Below are 21,188 nucleotides of genomic sequence, written 5' to 3' on the forward strand. Positions count from 1 at the left end.
CTGAGATGGAATAATCACCATTTGGCTGACTGATAGCCTCTAGACATGTAACAACCAATAATCAAATCAAGTCAAGTCAAGTCCATTTTTATTTGTATATAACCCAATATCACAAATCACAAATTTGCTTCAGGGGGCTTTGCAATCTGTACAGCAATACAACATCCTTTATCGTTAGACCCTTGATTCGAATAAGGAAAAACTCCTTAAAAACCCTTAAAGAGGGAAAAATGGAAGAAACCTCAGGAAGAGAAATAGAGGAAGGATCCCTCTCTCAGGACAGACAGATGTGCAATAGATGTTGTGTGTACAGAATAGACCGAGAATGCAAACAGGATGACGACATTATAGATGAATTTGTATATGAAGAATATGATCAGGAGGATGTCATTCAACTTCCAGGTGCCCCCAAAAACAGATAGGAACCTGAGTCATGCAAACTCCATCACCATGGGGACTTGGGAAGAGGACACACACAGGGGAAACTCACATCACACCATTCACACACACACACAGAGGAAGGCCAGACAACAAACTACACACATGTCACAGAGAGAAAGAGAGAGAGAGAGAGAGAGAGATATGAGGACATCATTAAATAAAAATTGGGTCACAAGCATATTTAGCTTTGTTTTGATGGATCAAAAGCTAAAAACGTGTTTGGGAACCACACCTGAATGTTACGAAGGCTGATAATGGATGATTATTGGACATACTGAGCTCCCAGAGATCTGTGGAGTTCCTTCTTTTAGAGCCAGCTGTGTGTTTGTTTCATCGCTCAGCAGGCGCCCCGAGTCTTCTTGCATGTCTCAACTCTGTGTGTGTGCGCGCGCGTGTGTCTCTTTAATTCTGCAAAATCTTCAGTGTTTATAGATCTTATGTAATCGTTAATTAACCCCTAACCTTTATGTGGTTCATGAATAGCGTTCACATAATGAAATGAAACTAATCACAGTGAGATGATTGGATCCATTTCAGGAATATTGTGTAAAATTTTAATTATTGAAAAAAAAAAAAAAAAAAAAGGATGAGCTGAAATTACACTATTGCTTCTGATTTTTCATAGGGGGAAAGTATAAAATCACACATTGATAAGAAAGAAAATGGATAATTATTTTTTCACATATTATATACATAACATATTGTTCTCCACTTTTCCTCTAGATTATAAGATCCTTGTGTTTATGTTTGTACATTTGTATGCATGCCGTAGTATAAGTAAGTAAGTGTGTGTGCACCCATGCATGTTTCTGTGCACTTGTGCATCTGATTCCTAATTGGTCCATGCTGGCAGGGGCACCTGTAAGAGATCCATCTCCTCCACAGGCGGAGAGGCCAAGCGCCGCAGCATCTCCCACACAGATGGACCTCACAGCGGGCGACTGTCCATGCGAACACCCTGGCCATCCACCAACGGATGGTGTATCACAGTGGGAATGTCGTTGCACATCAATCCCAATAAAGGCCTGGCCTGCCTCTGCTATGACATTTAGATGCTGTGTATCGTTGGGTGAGAAAGGCAGGGAGTTTTCTTTGTGTATTTGCTTTGGCGATGGAGGAATAAGCCTCCCGTGCCAAGGATTTTATGTGGGAGGTTGTGACTGTGTGTGTAATTTTGTGTCTGTATGCATGTCAGGAGCAGAAAATGATGAGTTCAATTATTCATAAGCCACATACAAAGCATCCAGTATTATCTCTATGTATTTCAGGAATGTGTAATTGTCTAGATGCCTTTTTTTAGTCAATTAAACAGTAAAGTTGGTACCAGTCTGTACATTTCAGTCCAGTATAAGATCCTTGACCTCTCATTTCAATAATAAAGTTTGAGTGGGAAAGTAACTGTACATTGTTGTCACAAAATATTAAGAAAAAAATAGAAGCCACAATAATAAGAATGAAATCCACAACACTTCTGGCTATGTAAGAAATTAATTTCATGTGAGAATTCCTTTTTAGAAATTAATACAAGGAAAAACATGGAAATGCTCATTCTTGTGAGACAATGTGATGATTTGTACAACATGTGTTTTGTTGTCACTCTGTAAAAACATTACAACTCAAAACCAGTGTAAGACTCAATAGAGGGGCTTATATTAAGGTTTTTTGATAAATCTGTGATCTGAAATTGATCATTTGTGCTCTCAAATTGCTAATAAATGATTTGTACACCAACGGCTGCACAAACACAGACAAAGACATTCCTCTGGAGTCTTAACCCCCCCCACTACACAACATGATAATGGCTAGCTTGCAGCTCAGAAGACAAAACATGTAAATACAATAACTTTACAATTTCAAGAAGGTGTGTTCCTCCTCTTTTTGGGGAGGCCTGCTACCTCCCACCACCTCCGATCCCTGGGCCGAGCTATCACGTCTTTCGCCAGTGTGTCCCGGATGTTATAGTTGACGCAACACAACTTCCAGTGCCTACTGTTACATTATTAATTTAAGGAAATTAAATAAAGAATACAAATTATAAAGATACAAATGACAAATTTGAGGAAGTATATCAACATTATGTCCGTTGTTGCGAGCTAACTCAGCATTGTGTTTAATATGCTGAAAGTACCAAATGATGAATGGTTGTGTTTGCCTTTTAAAGATGATTCATATGGTGTTTGGTAACTTGTCCACCGACATGCCTGCTTTGGTGACTTTCAATACTTTCCCTGTAATTGCTTACACACAAAATGTATTTGCTGATGTACAAATTGCCCACTCAGAAACCCTCAAAAGAAAACAAGAGTAAAACAAGCTATAAGAATAATTGTAGAAGCTTCCTTGAGGTCTCATTGTGACCAGTTTTAACTTGTTCCATATTAACCATAACAAATAGCTACAATAACAATCACATCATCAGCAAATGTGAAAAATAACAGGATTACCTCTTTTAGACCTACTGTATGATTTCATTGATTGACTCTCAGGATTGTAAAACATTCATCAGGTCAATGCTGACAAACTAAGCCACTAAATAGAAGCATATTTACCCAACTCTTCTCACTTACTGTAAACCATAAAAGATGTAGAAAATGTTCCTGTAAACTCCGTTTCTGTTGATGGATGAAAACCGCAAACCTAGAAACTGTTTGATAATGTTTATTTTTTCATTGGCTCTCATGTTTGGAGGAGGGTTTTTTTTTTTCCAAAGTATTATGCAGCTCCGTACACGTTTATCATGGGTGGTCCCTGTGGAGATCAAATCCTGGTTCTGACATTATTACCTCTGCTAATTAAAGGACTAGTTTACCCCAAAATGAAAATTCAGTCATTTTCTACCCACCTCCTTGTCAGTCACAGCTCCACTGAAGCTTTTAGGACGCCAGTTAGCCCACATACTTTCTCCTTAGCCATCTCCAAAACTATTTACCACTCAAAAAAAAAAAAAAAACATGAATTATTCTGCTGTCAGTCATGGCTGCAGTAACACTATATGTACAACTGCATTGTTAGAGCAGACATCCAACCTTTACCTCATTACCTATTAGGTCAAGTTTTATCACCATAAAGGTATTACGCCCCACAGCACCAAGCTCAGTCCTCTGCCACTGCCCTGCAGGGTTGCTCAATGTGGAAAATGTAGGCGATAATGAGGTAAATATTTGATTGCCGCACCCACAGAACAGTTGTTTGGGTACAAAATCACTCGGATTATAATAAACAAGGCAATTTGGGACAAAAATGCTTTGTTTTTTTATGAGTTTTTAGAGATTAAATGTCAATTTCTGTTTTGGGAGAATGAGGAGATGGAACAATGGGGTCTTCCTTCCTTGACTCTTCCTTTTAAGGATCCAGGACCTTGTGCATGTGATATAATATAAAAAGGATTTCACAGGTTTCAACAGCCCAAAACTTGCAAACTGACAGAAGGCAAATGTTAAAATTGCAGCAAGATGTTTTTCCTCTCTCTCTCTCTCTCTTTCTGTTTCTCCAAAGATATATTTATCATTCTGCACTTCTTGAGCTTCAGAGTGAAGTAACCCAGCTTGTGTTAGAGAAGCTGTTGGAACATATCAACACACACACACACACACACACACCTATAATAAGGAGTAGGGGGAGAAATTAATAATACATGTGGTACAAGTGAGTGAGGAGTGAATGAATGAATCGTCTCCCGTTACGTAACACGGCGCTGTGTTCTGCAAAACATTGAGTAACTGCTTTCTTGGCGTCGGAGTTCAGGCTCAAGACATTTTGCTGGAGTAAGACTCCGGAGGAATGTCTGTGTTTGTGCGTGTGTTACAGCCTTTGGTTTTGTCTTAAGGGTCCAGCATGATTGAATAAACAGACAGAAAAGCAGACCAGCAGAAAATCAAAGTAAGATGGAACAAAAAAAAAAAAAAAAAGTGAGAAAGAGAGAAAGGAAAAGAGAAAAAGAGAGAGAGCACAGACTGAGTTGCGAGAAAATAAGACAGAGAAAAATTGCCAAAACCAGAAAGAGAGAGAGAGAAAAAAAAACGACTATAAGGAACAGAGAGAAAAGAAAGAGAGGGAGTGTTATGTAACTTTGTCCTCACGAAGCCCTGCCAAAACTCGGCTTGGCTTGCCTCGCTACTACGACGACAGATTTTCTCATGGAACAGATTAAACGGTGCTCAAGCGGGAGACCAGCAGATGCAAGATGGATCCCAGCTCTTCCAGCTCACACACAAACTGTAGTAAAACACCTCAGTGCACTTTGTGTATACTGCCTGAGGACACTGAGACATGCCAGCACACCGCAGATGTAGGAACAGCGTGTCTTCACTTACAAACTGTATGCTCAGATGAAATTTAAGAGATACTCCATAAGGTCTGTTGCTCTGCGTAGCTCAGATTTAAAGCAGTATGATTAAGCTAATGGACTCTTGCCATTTTGGGTGCTTACGCCACGAATTAACAGTGTGAAACAGCTGTAAGCTTTTTTTTTATGTGATTTTTGATTGTAATTTAGTTGTCTGAGCTTGTGTGCTAGTCTTGCCGCTCTCTCTCTGTCAGATTTCGAAGAAAAACAAGCCGCTCACTTTCCAAGAAAACAAACCACAGACTAGTGAGTCTGGATTTTAGAGTGACTGAATGATGAGAAACTCATTTACAAACCAGAAGAATGAGAAGGACAGAAAGTTACGACCCGTCCGCAAGCATCGACAAACAAAAAATGAAAAATAGGGCATGTTTCAATTTGTAGCATAAGGTAACAATGACAATGCTTTGTATGTATAATTTCCCATATGGTGCATTTCTAAAGAGTATTCAGAGCTGTATCTTTGTGCATTTATGAGAGAAAAATGAACTTTTCATTGCATAGAAATCTTTTGAGTGGAAGTCAAAACGTCAGCGCACTGACTTTAACAAACTCACTCGGTCTGTGATGCATTAATCCCAAAACAACATCAAAAACCCAGTTGGTGAGTCAGATGATCTGGACAAAATATTTGCTGACTATCATCTTAAACCATCTTAAAATTGGGTTTGTCATTGTGCTGAGTGGAAGATTAAGTAGCCCCGGAGGTAACATGGGGTAATAGTTACCTCAAATGACCCATTCCTGAGGGGTGTTTCATTTTCAAGACGGCTCTAAAAAAGCACGGTTTTATTGTGAGAGAGAGAGAGCCTGGCTTGTCTTAACAATCTCCTGAGAAAAAAAAAATATCTGGCTCTTTAGCTGCTAAACGCTCCACTATGTTCACCGGCTCGTCGCAGATTTTCTGATTGACTGTTCGTTGCCAGGCAGGTAATCAGTTTATCAGAGCGTTTTCTTTTTTTGCAGTGGCTGGAAACAAGATTGATAAGAGAGGTGAGACTGAACCAAAACAGAAAATTTACAGGCCATGAAACCAAACCGAGAGGCCAAAAGATGCTAAAACACCTCCCTAGAGCCAAGAGGAACCGCAGGGTTGAATATAATTCTCTGAGAGATTATGACGTCAAGTGGCACACATAATCATTTGATCCATTTTTAAAATAAAAATATTGATTTGTGCAGATTTAAGTCTCTTGATGGCAAATGTCAGGGTACATATTAATCTGAGAGAATTTAAGTAATTCCAGAGTACAAATTACCGAAGTGAGAGGGCACTATGTAGTAATTTGGGGGAAATCGTTTGCAATTTTAGGGCACAAATGACCAATTTGAGAGACAGAGTGCTTGTTTTATGGCTGTTAAGACTTCACTGAACAGCTGATTTTTGTTTACATTAAGTCTTTCACTTAAATCAGCCTTAATGAAATCATTATGGTATTACATTGTGTTGACAGAAATTGTAAGTGTTTAAATGTTACCTTGAACCTTCACACTGTTTGCTCGATCATGTCATCCATTCATGTGTGCTTTGCTCTATTCCGCTAACAACTCGGCTCTCCCATTTACTGCCTAATTGGGCTCTCAAGGATAATGGCCGATTTGTTTGTTTGTGTGTGAGTGTGGGAGCGATCAAGAGTCTGTGGATGTAACTGTGTGTGTGTGTGTGTGTTCTGTTTCTAGCTCCACGTGTGTCCAAGTCAGTGTATTTGCATGACCGGCTTTGTGTGTGTTCGAGATGGCCCCTTTCCTCAATGTTAATGTCAAGTGAATGAGGCAGATCTATGGCAGGTGTGAGAACAGCTTGAGGCTCATGTCATTAGCCCGCCACCGGTGTCACTCCGTCCTGCGCTGATCCAGCCTGGCACCATCCATCCACCACATGCCGTACACACAGTCTTTTATTAAAGTGTGTTTTTCGCTGCAAAATTATTTAACGTGGACAAGGTCTCTGATTGTGACTGTAAACACTTTATGAAGGAACCTGAGGCGGACTCCGTGGGGAGCTCACTTTGAGATTCATCCAGGCTTCGCCCCAGCTGCCCTTCACTGCGATTATTTTATGTGTTTCAAGTGGTTTTGAGTAGTGTTTCGCTTGTTTACCTGCAGATTTTTACATGGATCTTTTGGTTTCACTGTCCAAACTAGAGCTACAGTCACTCTCCACATGACCGTTGGTTACATAAAGGTTTGAATAAAGACAAAAATGTGCTCCAGATTTAAAAGAAAGTGAAAAGTGAGAGGAGCGCAGTAGGTGTTGAAGTGTGTCATCTCAAGCGTTTGACACTTTTGAATGTGCAAGAGTCAACATGAGTGGAGGCTTGGGTGTGGACAAGGCACGGAATTGGGACAAAGTGACAGACTGCCCCGGTAAGCCTTTGGCACTGTCATCACACTGCATTGTGGGTAACACCGCATGACACAACCACAGGAGTCGGAAAATGAATTTTCCACCGTGGGCGCATGGCTTTGGGGTGATTAACAAGGTAAATGTTACTCGATACTAATTAACACTTATTGATGCTGATTAATGTGCATTTCAGGCACCATAAATGTTTAATTCTTGTTAGATGCAGCAAATGGAAACCCCTTGGTGGTTTTGCCTTGAACTAATTTATGTGCATGCTTAATAAAGGAGTTGTAATAAGCAGTTGGTGGTCTTAATAGCTTGGCCTCATCTTTGAAAAACACTCACCTGGATACTGTGAAAAAAAAAGGAAATATTTGCAGTAAATGCACAGCACACTGAACACCTTTTTAGATGTGGCCCATTGGGAGCTAATGATTATTTTTAAAGTTAGGCATTAGACCTGTGACTGCTGACTGCAGCCTGTCAATGGTGCATTATATTCTTGCCAAAAATATTCTAAGCTTCTTTTTTTTTTCTTTTTTTTTTAAGTACAGGGAAGCTTTGCTGAGCATGCACCCTTTTTTCTCCTGCTTGTCATTTGTAAAGATACAGTACACAAAATCCAATCTGACTCCTGTTGCCAGGTACAACCACAGTCTGCTGCTTCAAGCAGAGGTGGAAGAAGACCTCAAGCATTTTTGTAGTAATACTACAGTGCAAAGATATTCCATTATAAGGAGAAAAGTAAACAGTTTTAGCTGTAAAATGTAGCTGTCAAGTATCAGCAACGAAAGTACTTATTGTAAAAAAAATACTGTGATATGAAAATAAAATCGCTGTATCAATGGAGACTCAGGTCCTTCCTCTACAGATTGAGAAAATTCTCATTGTTTCCCTTTCTAACATTACATACAAGTAGTTTGGGATTGGAGATGTATACCAGTTGTTTATCTGGTTTTCTTTTTCCCTTATCCTTTCTAAACCTCTATAAAAAATATATATCTAACATCAAAAATATGTCTAGCTACTAAAACAAAGTTGTACTTCTGATTCAGTAAAGTGGAGGCTTTGGACATTTCCCAAACAACAGTGATATTGTGTTCAGTTATCTCATGTTTAATGTCAGATCTTAATCTACAAAAGAAAGAGTAAACCTCCTCTGGAAATCTTAGTTCAACTTTTCATCTCGCTGCAGTGATGCATAAGTGTACTCCAGGGTGTGTTTGTACACTGTGACATCACTGGTGGGTGTGGTTACACACCCAAACACAAGAATTAGTGACGGAGAGGGAAACACAGATGTTCAGCTTGGTATTGAGTTAAATTTTTAAATGTATAACTCCAGTAATTTTGTAACTAACAAAAAAAAAATGAGCAAACCAGTGCTAGCTGGCAAGTTACAAGCTGTTGCCATCTCGTCTGTTGCCTGTGTGTGTGTCTGTGTGATGAAGCAAACACAAAATTATCAGTATGCATTGCAATCAGTGAACGCTAAAACTACAGTAATAGTGTAGTAACATTTCATTTTCAATAAGGTTAATTACAGTTTAGGCATGAACTTGCAGTAGTATGCACAAAAAAATGTGCAAATGAACATGTCTGGTCCTATCAGTCTGAGGTGAGGTTGCAAACCTCCGAGTTGAATGAACTGAGTGCTGAACTGTGTGTCTTGCTCAAGGGCACCGATTTGAGTGAAATACTGTGTTGCTGTTTTGTATCCCATTCACATTTTCCCTCCGTGTAGACATAAAGGTTCAGCAAGGTCACGTCTGTACTGTCCTACAGCAGCTGTAACACAGCAAAGCTTGTTTGTTGGACTGGGTGGCTCTGGGGAACGCCATGCTGCCACACTGGTTGCCCCAGTACACACTGGCCACACACAGACGCACAAGCACACACACACACATATGAACAGAACGACCTACACACAAGTCTATGATCACAGTGTTCATTGTCAGTGCGAGCCAGGGTGGCACAAACAAACACAAATGGTTACCATTCTTGTTAGAGATCAAACATGCACACACAGACATACACACAAAACGCTCCCACACACAATTGCATTGACATACCAGCCCACATACTGAGAAACACACACACACACACACACACAATCCCCTGAGCCCAATATAGAGTCCATTACTTTGGAATGCCACACTGCTTTCCTCTAAACACGAGATGTACTCAGACATCGCCGGGCCTGACTGGTGTGAGTCACACAGGACTCGAACAAACCAACATGATTGCCTAGTTACCCGTGTGGCTGCAGCGACTACATGTTTAAGGACTGAGTGACTCACAAACGCCCAAGATTACCCTGACATTAAAACCCACAGCTTGTGTAAATACAGTTCTATTATTCCCACTGAGCTCTCTCATTCACTGTTTGCAGTGGAGTGATTCATACAGTCGCAACACGTGACCGACAAGAGTGCCTTTGCCTTCGGACTGGAAAGCATGCATTTAGACTGGTGGGGGTTTCCCCACTGAAATGGACGGCCGGGGTTTCATTCTGCAAAAGTCCTCCTATAATTTATGTTGAGATTATCAATTATGAGCTCAAGAAAAATAAGACTGTATGACATCATTGAGTTGCTCTTCCTTAGAAAGTTTCAAGAGCAGTTGCTAAATATCTAGAATGATGCAAGAAATGAAAATGTGTCGTACTGATGAAGGAACATGAAGGAAAAACTTTTTTTCTTCATCCCCCCACACGTACAGACTGATATTGACACTGACAACAAGAGTGTATCTTTTTCTAATCTTTAAAATACTTCTAGCCGCAGGAACTTCTTTGTTTAAACTCCAATGTCAGCAAGAGGCAACTTTGCTGAACCCTCCTCATCTTTCCACACAGCGTTTTAACCATTACCACATTTTACATGAGGTAGTTCATAAAATTAGTCATACGAAGGCAGACCTAGCCAAGACAAAATGCTGACCTGTTGCTGATATTACAACAGAATTTTAACCGTCATCATTTTCTCTTTTTTTTTCCTGCATGGTAGCGCTTCCCATTCTTGACTTTTCAGTGTGTTGGTGTCAATGAGTTGACCTTTACTAGGTTAGCAAAAACCTTTCTCAGCTTCTGCAGTTGTCAAACAAGAATCAAACTATGCACTGAGCTGATTAAACTCAATAACAGGAAAGACTGCTAATCTCGGGCAAAAACCCAGAAAAACATGCTTAAAGTACAACGTGCGTCATGCAAGACTCGCTCATACAAACAGATTTGATGTTGCACGACGTACAAATGATTTAAGAGAATTTGTGGCATTCTCTAATTTTCTCTTATGAGTTTTGAGTTTAAATATGATACCGAAAGCTACTCAAAGAAAATGTATAACTAGAATAAACTTAATCCAGAGTTAATATTGGGTTTTCTGAGAGGTTTGAGAGGGTTTTTTTTAGATTTTATTGCCATATTCTGGCATGGCAACTTCACTTTGACAGCTGCCTCAGAGTCTTTAAGCAGGTCGCTGTCCAGGATCATCCTCCGTGTAACATCACCTGCTGTATAATGTTCTTTCATCCATCTTCATAACCGCCATGTGCTTAATCGCTTACCATCTACTGTAAATCGTGGACTGCTTTTGCTGATGTTTTTTTGGCTTCTACCTTAAACCGTTCCCTCATTGTTTCTGTCACAGTACATCGCTGCTCTGATGACACGTCATTAGCAGCTGTATTAATGGGCTATTTTCTAATTGTTCTGGGTCCAGTGCTCTATTTGTTATTTTTTTCTGCCCGCTGGTTCCCGCGCAGCAGGTCTTGAAGCCCCACAATCAGTGTGGCTATTTGTGAATTAAACTTGTCCGCAAACAGCACCTACTCATGAGGAGGCGGCATTCATCAGGTTGAAACAAGCAATTTATAACAAGTTAAGTCAGTCAAGAGAGTTCGGCGAATCCGACTTCAAACGCTTGTATGAGCAAACCTGACAGAAAGAAGTAAAGTTTAGGAGAATGTTATTGCGTTGGCTCTAAAGCCTCTGTCTGGACTTAAATTATTAGAGGGCTAACAAGCTCAATAAAGAGCAGAAGGTATATGAGGGGTGAAAAATCACACATTTAACCACTCCACATGGGATTAAAATCACTAATCAGCACATGCAAATATCACCCTACCTCACCAAGAGAGAAATATAACCCATACAGATGGGGCTGAAGACTATATTCTAAGGGCAATTTGCATTTTTTTTTTTTTTTTTTTAATGCCTCTACTTCCTTGCGCTAGGCCTGCAGGGGTATTTTCTGATTTTCTAAAAAAAAAAAATAAAAAAAAATTGTGAATCAAGCTGTGGTGCAAACAAGCTCTCAGAGGGAGCAGTCCGCCAGCTATTAGTCTTCTTCCTCACCAACCACAAGCGCAAATTGCTTCAGGTTTAAGAGCTGGCGTCGTCATGCCCTTCCATCCTTGCATCTTTATACCTATTTAGAAAAGCCTAAACTCAATACACTGGGGGAGTTTGGGTTGCAAAGTGTAAATGAATTGGGCAAATGGTTTGGAGCGTTTCCACTACAAACAGCTATTATGAGATTATAATGTGATTTACACATAATTTGAATATGCATGACCTCGACAGACGCAAAGAGGATTTATTTTATTTTTGCCAGCACTATTAGGCAGCTTTCCAGTCATTGCACGTTATTAGGGAATTCCATGGCGTTCCGGTTTGGTCATGTCGCTGACCAAACTCTTCATCAATTCATGATTCTGGGCCTGATTCCCCATTGGTTCAGGAGATGTGTCTTTGCGGCTGACTCTGCACTCCCACCTCCTTTAAGTGCATAAAAAAAGCAGGAAGGGATTTCCTTTTTCCTGTCAGGATCATATTGTTATTATATTATTCATTCTAAATACTGAGAACTCATCAACTTTTTGCAGAATCATATCAAATTTGGACTGTTTCTTATTATTTTTGTTTTGTTTTGTATTGTTTTGTAATGTTTTGTATTGTTTTGTATTGTTTTTGTTTTGTTTTGTTTCCAAGTTATTATGGTTAGCTCTTCCACAAGCCGTCTTTTCTCCGGGCATGAGAGTCAGTCAGACAGGATGTGGAATGCCGCTGATCGGGTGGAGGATTCCCCTCGGAGTGAGGAGGAAGGGGGGGGGGGGGGGGGGTGGATTCCAAGTCTGGGTTACAGTGGGAGGGAAGGGGTCACGTTCCTGTTTGTTCACATTATGGGATGGCAGCCGGGGTGAAGATCTGGATGGGGGTGGGTCGTGCAGGGTCCTCTGGGGTCATTCGCTCCTATCATCACATTCACAGCTGCCGGGGTTGGGCTGAGTGGGAGGATGAGGGCAGAAAAGAAAAAAAATCTCCCATGATGTACACTCTCCAAGCATGCTGGACTTGGAGTTGAATGGGTGGGGGTGGGGGGGAGGTGGGGGGAAGAGATGGATCCTGTTGAATATAGCAGAGTAAAGCACCGTAGTGTTGCTGTCCAGCATGAATGAATGAGTCTAAGAAAAGGAACATAGATGCTCGGCCAAACTTCCCTGGATAAACAAAGGTTAAAATAAAACTCGGCGGTCTGAATGCGCTGCTTCTGCAGACTGAAGGGCTTCCCAATTACAAAAAAACTAAAGCTATAATAATAAAGGAAACCTCTGTTCACACTAATCCTGATTTTTTTTTTTTTTTTTTTTCATTTACTATAACAGAGATTTTTTTGTCAGAGGAAATTAAAAAGGAAAGTTCCAGTCATGACCATGTGGATATGTAGAACAAAATCACATACTGCAGCATGCAAAACCTACAAAATGACATATATCTGGATACTCATGTCAGAGCGGTTTGTCTTTTCACAACAAGAAGTTAATCTAACATCATTCACCGGGAACATTTGTCATAGATTTGGCAGTTAAAACCGCATAAGCATGTAGTACAGCTCCGAAACAGCTCTGTGACATGTTTACTGTCCTGGCTGCAATGACCTAAGTATCTTTCCACTCTCTCAAGCATCTCTCTACACCGCTGCCATATCCTTAGCTGCACTGTTAAATGTTTGTTTCCACTACCTGTTTTGCCTATCAATTCATCTGTGTCCTCTGCATTTCCCATTTGCAGGGATACGGCGGCTTCCTTCCTCTCATGAACAACAGGATGTGTGCTACTTGGTCCGTACGTGTGAGTTTTTGTAACCTACAAATCATTTTTAGCTCTCTATAGTGCCGGTGACTCTATTTCCATTTTGCTTCCCCCAGCTGCTGCTAAACAGATTTTAGAGGGGAAACTGATGATAAGCAAAAAAAAAAAATGCAACTCAGATATTCAAAGTCTTGCTGTGACTTTGACTGCTGATTTTTTTTTTTTAGTGGTGAATTTTATGAATGAGGTAAGGACATACATAAATTCTAATTGCAAAACTAAAAAGCGCCCACATTAATGTGATGTTCACATTACGACAAAGCCAAGCATAGCCGGCTACATTGTCGCCAAATCGTCATTGAAGTGGTTATGTCGTCATGGGCTTGTGTACCGTAGCCTATTAATTTATGACAATCTTTAATAGCTAGTAAACATGATTTAGTAGTATTACATAACACGCTACCACAGCTAGCTATTGCACATTACATATCTGGTACCCTCACAATAGCTGCCACCTTCTGCCAAGCTGCCTTTTTTCGTTAGTGTCACAGTAAATGAAGCAGGGTTAAATAGCACAGGGAACTGGCTAACAACATTATTTGGATGCAACAGAACAGGAATGTTGGGGAGAGAGAAGGGGAGTGGAAATGGTGAAACAAAAACATACGATTGGTTGATGCTTCATTCATTCATTGGAGCGCTGAAAAAAGTTCAGCTCAACTTCGTCACGTCCGAATGCAGCGACAAGTGTCGGGTGTCAGTTTGTAGCTTCATGTCGCCGGTTTCCATTGAAAATAACTCGTAGCCTGTGGCTTTGTCTCCAGTAGTCTGAACACACAGTTACAACCTAATTCCCGAGTGAGTAATGAAGCAGTGGTGCAAAATGAAGCAAACCATTACGGATAAATAGTTTTTTGTACATTACCAGGATTAACAGAGCCTGTGCGTGTCTCATTCATATCGTTCAGTCATAAACTCCTGAGGTACAGTTTAGTCATTTTCCAACCTGCTCTCATCTTTTTTTTTTTCTTTCTTGCATTGTCAGGTTGAGATTCTGATGATTCGACTCATTAACTCAAGGCACTCTCTAAGTGCAAGGCCGATAATGGAGATGAGGAACCAAATTGAGCCTGTCTTTGAAAACTGTGGCCCTGCACTGTGGAAATGATGGGCGCTCAGCTTCATTACTGCGCAGCATGCACTTAACTGATGTTATTATGACTGTCCACTGCTTAATACGATGATAGAAAACAAGTTAGAGGACAATAGAGGCATGTGAGCAATCTAACACGCCATGGAAAGCTTATAAACCGGCTACAAATTGAAATGTGTTGAGTCAAAACCGTCCACCACCATGAACGGGATGAAATATTTGAAGTGTTTTATTTTTTCAAACTCAATATAAGGAAAATATATCATTGTTTAAGGTGTATCATTCAGTAACACTCTGGAAACCAAGAATTCAACTTATCCCTCAATAATAATTGTTGATAAGTCGGTGTTTTCATTTTGCACCATCAATCACATTCTAAGGCATAAATGCATCGACTGATATCTCACATATATCTCACTTTGGAGCGAAGCTGCTTTCTTATTCCACCATGGATCAGCATTCAATTTATCTCACTCCCTCGCTACGATTCACCAGAGGTGATAAATCTTCGGAGCTAAAGCAAAAGCTAAAACAACTGACCTCAGCGCTCACTGATGATAACAGCTGCGCTCCTTTAAACTGAAATCAATACTTTATCTTTTACATTTTTTTTTTTTTTACATCTTACACATTTAGTTGATGCAATCATTGGGAACTGGATGGTTCGCTGTCTTGTTCGAAGATGCTGAATCGTTCGACTTCACTTCATTTCACCAGGAAGATTCACTCAGTTTCCATGGAGTGTTGGGTAAAAAAAACAAACAAACCTTGCAAGACAAAAACAATAAAAGCAAATGAAATAATAGTAAGATCCTATCCATTCAAATGTAACCAAACAGACTGTTCTTGACAGTCACGTTGTCTCTTAAGAGGGATCAAACTTGTGACCCTCTGGCTCTTGGCTGGTCTGTCTAACCCTTTGGTCACCCTGCTGTTCTGTCATATCATAGGAGTGCAGTATTCAGCGCTGGATGTTTTCCCCCATAGACCAAACCAGAGCAATTCAGCGCATTGACACACTTCACGGTTTATTGGTCAAGGTAAAGCGGAGGCTTCTGTTTCCACAGAGAGCCAGTCATGAGACGGAGACGGCTGCGAGTAGACCCTCCTGACCCTCCCGTCAATGCATTTCGGTAAATTGGCTCTTTGATAATGAATACAGGTATACACACACTCACAGGTAGGATTAAGTGCACTCATGCATACTGGAGGTCTGCAGTTTTTGTGCATAGGTAAATACATCTTTTACAGTATATACGTGTACTAGAGCACAACAGGATTAGCGGCTGCATCTTCTATATGGCAATATGGGAGCACAACATTGCAGTATTGAGTATGCAAAAGAGTAGCTAAAAAAACAGTACTGTAAAATCAAATACGACATTTTTACAGGAGATGGGTGAATTTTGAGATGAATCTGTAAAATCAATATCAATTAATGCACTCGCTGTTGTGTATTTAGAAACTAGCAAACATAATAGGATTACAAAATGCACTCACTTAAAACAATAATAATAATAATATTCCACATACACTTGAGAGGTTTTCCCATTTTCAGCTGCTGGCTCTGTGACCAGTATTAATTCTTTGGGGATACATTTTACTCAATTGCACCTTCCTCTTAGGCTTCATGCAAACCCTGCCTCCTTAAACAGCAAACCCCATAACCGGCAGTTACCCTTCCAGCTGAAATGTATATTCCACGAGTAACAAAGTTTCAAATATATAAATAAATAATATGCTTGGCGCACAACTTAACCACACATAACTCAGCTGCATTAACTTGAGTTGCTGCTTGCATCTAGAAAATAGAACCATGTGTTTGAGTTGATTTGCTGTTACAGCGAAGTTAACTCAACTCAAAAACACAGTTATATATTTTTCACTTGACATGTTGTACTGCAGCCCAACCTGAAATAAAATGACATAACCCTTCTTAAATTCAAATGAAATTCAATGACAGTTGAAGGCTTTGACTTGCAGTTTTACTACGGTTTAGCTGAAAGTACAAGTACTGTGGCAAAAAAATCCAGAGTGCTTCATTTGTTTCAAATAGACCATTCTGCTCATGTGGATGTAAGGTGCTGTCAACGCTGTGGGTTTCTGCCAGAAAAAAAGGGTAGTTCTGGAGAAAAAAGTTGGTCATGGATCTACTATTGTGCTTCAGTTTGGCCAATCGAACACATGCAACTACACACACCTGGTACAGTTATTATATCCTATGAAAACTAATAAATTACGGCTGCCATAGTGCACATGTGGCTCCTTTTGAGCAGCCAATAGCTACTTTTAACAGAAAAGTCATAAGGGGTTGCCAGATGACATCACACAGTAATTAGCACATCAATACATTTGCTACACAGTCCTGTTTTTCCCAAGCTTGTAGCAGGAAAGGGGGGGGTGGGGGGAGGGGGCAGCGGGGGGCACACTGTGTGAAGCCCTGCTTTAGACAAAAAAGCCTTTTAGATCAGCATCAACTGTACCATTTATTATAAAATGCATTTCCTTGATGGTTTAGAAAGCAGCCGGCGTTGTCACTTGTCACTTTAAAGAAATTATATCGCCAACAAATTGATCGACGCCGCACGTTACGTCACTTAAAAGCTTTCCATACATGCCAAGCCATATGGATTGGCACTCACCCTCCCCGCACACTTATCTCTCTCCAGCATTCATTTCCTCTCTCTCTCTCTCTCTCTCTCTCTCTCTCTCTCTCTGTTGGATCGCTGCTTCAGTGCTCTCCTGGGATGCTAAAAACCCAGAATGCATCGTCCCAGCAACCGCTTAACATTACTGTAGTCGGGTCATCTGAACCTGACCCCCCCCTCCCATTTCTGAGATGAACATATGACGTATCCCTCAGGTTGGATGAAGCAGAGTCGTGACTCATCTAGTGTACAATTGATAGATGTGGGAAACATGCCGGAATTGACCTTTCTTTGTATACATGTCTCGCAAGTGGAATTCTGGGTAACTTCCTCTCTGGCACTGTGTCTCGGAGATCAAAGTGCATGACTCAGTTCATCAGAATTCTGATAATTAAGTTGTTTAAAAAGCTTTGGCTGTGTGTCATGGTACAATGTGCAATGTGTTATTTATAAAAACCTCTTTGTGTTACGATGATTTGTTTTCCAGAACTATTTTAGTAAAAAAAACTTCTATATTAGCAAATACATTCTTCATACTTTTTATTTACATTTACACACTATTAATATCCTCAAATTATTATTAACATATTCCCAAATCCCTTTTTATACGTGGTTATAGATAATGAACTCTTTATTGCTTTGCACTGTAGATTCTCACTTTAATCTGTTGTCATAGTTTCAAATCCACCTTGTAAACATCTTTCTGTCTCCCACCTTCTCTCTCTATATCCAGATTTACGCTTGTGTTTTACAGCAGTTTTGCCGTAGATCACGGTGAAATTGACTCATAGCTCACCGTCAGATTTCTGTGGATAGCACCACCTCAACGCTAAACAGATGTGTCGTATATTACCGGGCTGTGACCTGCTGTTATATATTCCCAAATAAGTTTTTATTCTTGCATTCACTTTTTGATATGGGGTGACATATTGTGTAGCTAACATTACTGGAAATGACAATGCTGTGCAATTATTTATAGGTGAAGTAACATCTTGTGTTCACTATGTGCTAGGGAGTCACAAATAACAGCAAGCAGAAGGTTTGCAGTGAAATGTTCTTGTTCACTATATTTTTATTATTGGAAATTTGTTGGAGAAATCACAAGCAGCGCAAAACTGACCGATCACAGATGTTTTGGTCTTCAAGATTGGACTGAGTCTTGTTCAGCTGTTTTATTAATTTTAGGTTGCCTTTTTAACATCTGGCCAGGGAAGATCACGGTTTGGGTCAAAATAACCACTGTAGTACCTACCGTCATAATTACTACACCCACTAGAGGCCTTCAGTCACTTGAAAAATATGTTGCTTTGTGGGTACTTTATTAAACAACTGATCCTTGGGAGGACAGACCCCCTTTAGGATACGTAATGTAGCCAAAAACCCCTAAAAGTTCATGTGGAAACTTAGCATGGGTACGGTTGTGTTTTGAATAATGCTTTTGTCATCGGCACTAGGCAATCATGTAAACATCACTAAAGATCTGTGCTGTTTCTCAATACAGTTTTTACTCATCCAACTTGCTTCCTCTTGTCCAGCTCCTGTTTCACAATGACTCAGGTTATCTGGTATAACTACTTACTGTTGGGGCTTCAAAACATTGTTCAAAAGCACTTTAAAGGAGACCTATTGTGCTCATTTCTAGCTCTATATTTTTATTTTTGGACTGCACTAGAGTAGTTTTGTGTGATTCATAGTTCAAAAGTTCTTTCAGTTCTTTATTTATCTTATTCTGGCCATTATACAGCCCCTCAGTTCAGCCTCTGTCTCTTCACAGGCAGTCTTAGCTCCTGTCTCTTTAACCCCCCCCCTCCTGATGAGCCCACTCTGTCCTGATTGGCCTGCTTTTCAGATAACTAAACTAAATAACAGGAGAATTACATTGTGAAGAATTTACAGGAAATGAAAAATGTTCCTCATTGAATTAGCAGAGCTTCGTTAGCGGCGCTAAAAACCATTCGACACAACAACACATGGACATATTTGGAGCTATCAGTTAGAAATAATGCAGAGAGGAATAGTACAAGCAGAAACAGCCACAGTGATGATGATGTTTGATGAAGAGCTGCAGACAACCAGCACACCTCCAACAGGTAAACTACTTATTTTACTTTGTCCTGCTGTGTGATGGAAAAACACTCACAGCACGCTAGCTCGACTTGAGTCATGGCTCGGTGTGACTACTCCCAAAACAATGGAAAAACACCATTATGTTAGCAGAGCAGAGTAGTGAACTCGTGCACTGCACATGGAGCCGATGTCCGTATAAAGAAATCCATCATGAACTGATGGCAGCTCGGGCTGAAAGTAGAAAAAACCGTTGCAAACCGAGCGTTCAGAGCAGTCTGAAGCTGGTGCTTTTTGCTCACAGGGATTACTTCTACATATGTTTACCTCATTATTTGACACTTGGGCCATGTTAAATATGAATATCTGACATTGTAGCATTATATATATGACTGAAATTAAGAAAAAGCATAATAGGTCCCCTTTAAGAGTAGCTGTTGAAGAAGGGAAGAACACGTCTCATTCAGTTTCCTCAGCCAGACCAGGGTTTAATCCAGCAGCATTCCTGTCATATGTTATGCTCCTCTAAACACTGCAACTGTTCAGCAGGCTTCCATCCCCGTTAATGACGGAGGTCTTATGATTTTGATTCACCTACAGTGCATCAAAACCCAAGATCACTAAGACATGTGATGTAATGAAGCAATTACATTAACTCTGCTTGTTTTGCTGCAGAGTCACTCCTCAGACTGTTGCTCATTGTGCCTGCTCTAACGCTTTTAGATACTGAACTTTTCTTCGCTCTGAATATCTTTGCATTTTGATTAGATTCAAGTGACAGGCAGTTGGGGTGCCACACACTGAATATGTTAACAAAATCAACTCTCTCATGGATCCAAATGGTAATCCCACCAAACGGCATACATTGAGAGACAATCAGTCAAAAACGTAGACACAACATGCGCAGCTTCTGAAGCAGGTTAATTTGTTATTATCTATCTATCTGATTTCTCTTTCCAAATGACAACAACAGAACTTTTTTTTTTTTTTTTTTTTTTTTTTTTTTTGCCTAATTGCAGCCGTGAATTTTTAATCAAGCAACAGACCCTGTTTGCAAATTAAGAACTGGCCATTATCTGCTGTGCATAGAATTTCAGGACACCTAATTAAAAGAGAGTGACCATTTTTTGGCATTGTTTCCAGGTTTTTTACGCAGTTAGTGTTGGATGAGAAACAGAAAAGGTTTATTTTCTCTGCATGATCCCTGACATTTGCTGTGGTGACACTTTTACAAAAGAACTCTGACTTTGTGGTCGATGTATGTCCTTTCCTGTGCTCCTTTTTTATTGTATGTGTTGAGGTTTTCAGCTTTAGTATTAATATTAAAGTTGTGGTTTGGTTACTGTGGGAGAATAAAATCGCAGCATTGATTTAAATGTCGAAAGAATTTTAAAGAAACCCTCATAAATGGTAGTTATATGCTTATAAAAACAATATGTTTAGTCATTTCTTACCCACATCTTGCCCTGTCCCATGTTGTCTTGCCCCATTAAAATGTATGTTTCTGCAACAATACTGCCTACATGTCTAGTCCAATGAACGTAAAGTTCAGTAGAGACCAGTAAACAAAGCAAACACATGTGCAGTGTGAAGAACACGAGACATACACTAACACATGTAAACAAGGCCTGACAAGCACAGAGCGGTGCTGCTTATCTACGTGTTGTTTATGCTTATTATTTTGTTGCTATGGATACATATCGTCACACACCAGCATCCCACGTGCCACCACATCGCCACAAACATCAGTCTCTGCTTCATGGCAACTGCAATGATTGTATACAGTCATATGACTCATGCTATCTTTGCATCAGAAACAAGACGATGTCCACCACGGAGGAAACGAAATATGCAGGAATTTGATTTGGTGACACTGGTGCAGAGATGTTAAATACCGGATACTAATGGAAGTAAGGTGTAAATGCTAACAGCCTGGAAGTGTTGTTTAGTGCATTACATATAAATTGATATAAGGATATAGCAAATAAAAATAAAGCTAAATAAAATCTTTAAAGGAATCGGGTACATGGACTGGGACACAGCTAACATCCTATACCACATACTCACTCTAAAGCAGGTTGTAACCCTGTACTGTG

Source organism: Thunnus thynnus, chromosome 12 (assembly GCF_963924715.1).
Source record: "Thunnus thynnus chromosome 12, fThuThy2.1, whole genome shotgun sequence".
In the NCBI taxonomy this organism is placed as follows: Eukaryota; Metazoa; Chordata; class Actinopteri; order Scombriformes; family Scombridae; genus Thunnus; species Thunnus thynnus.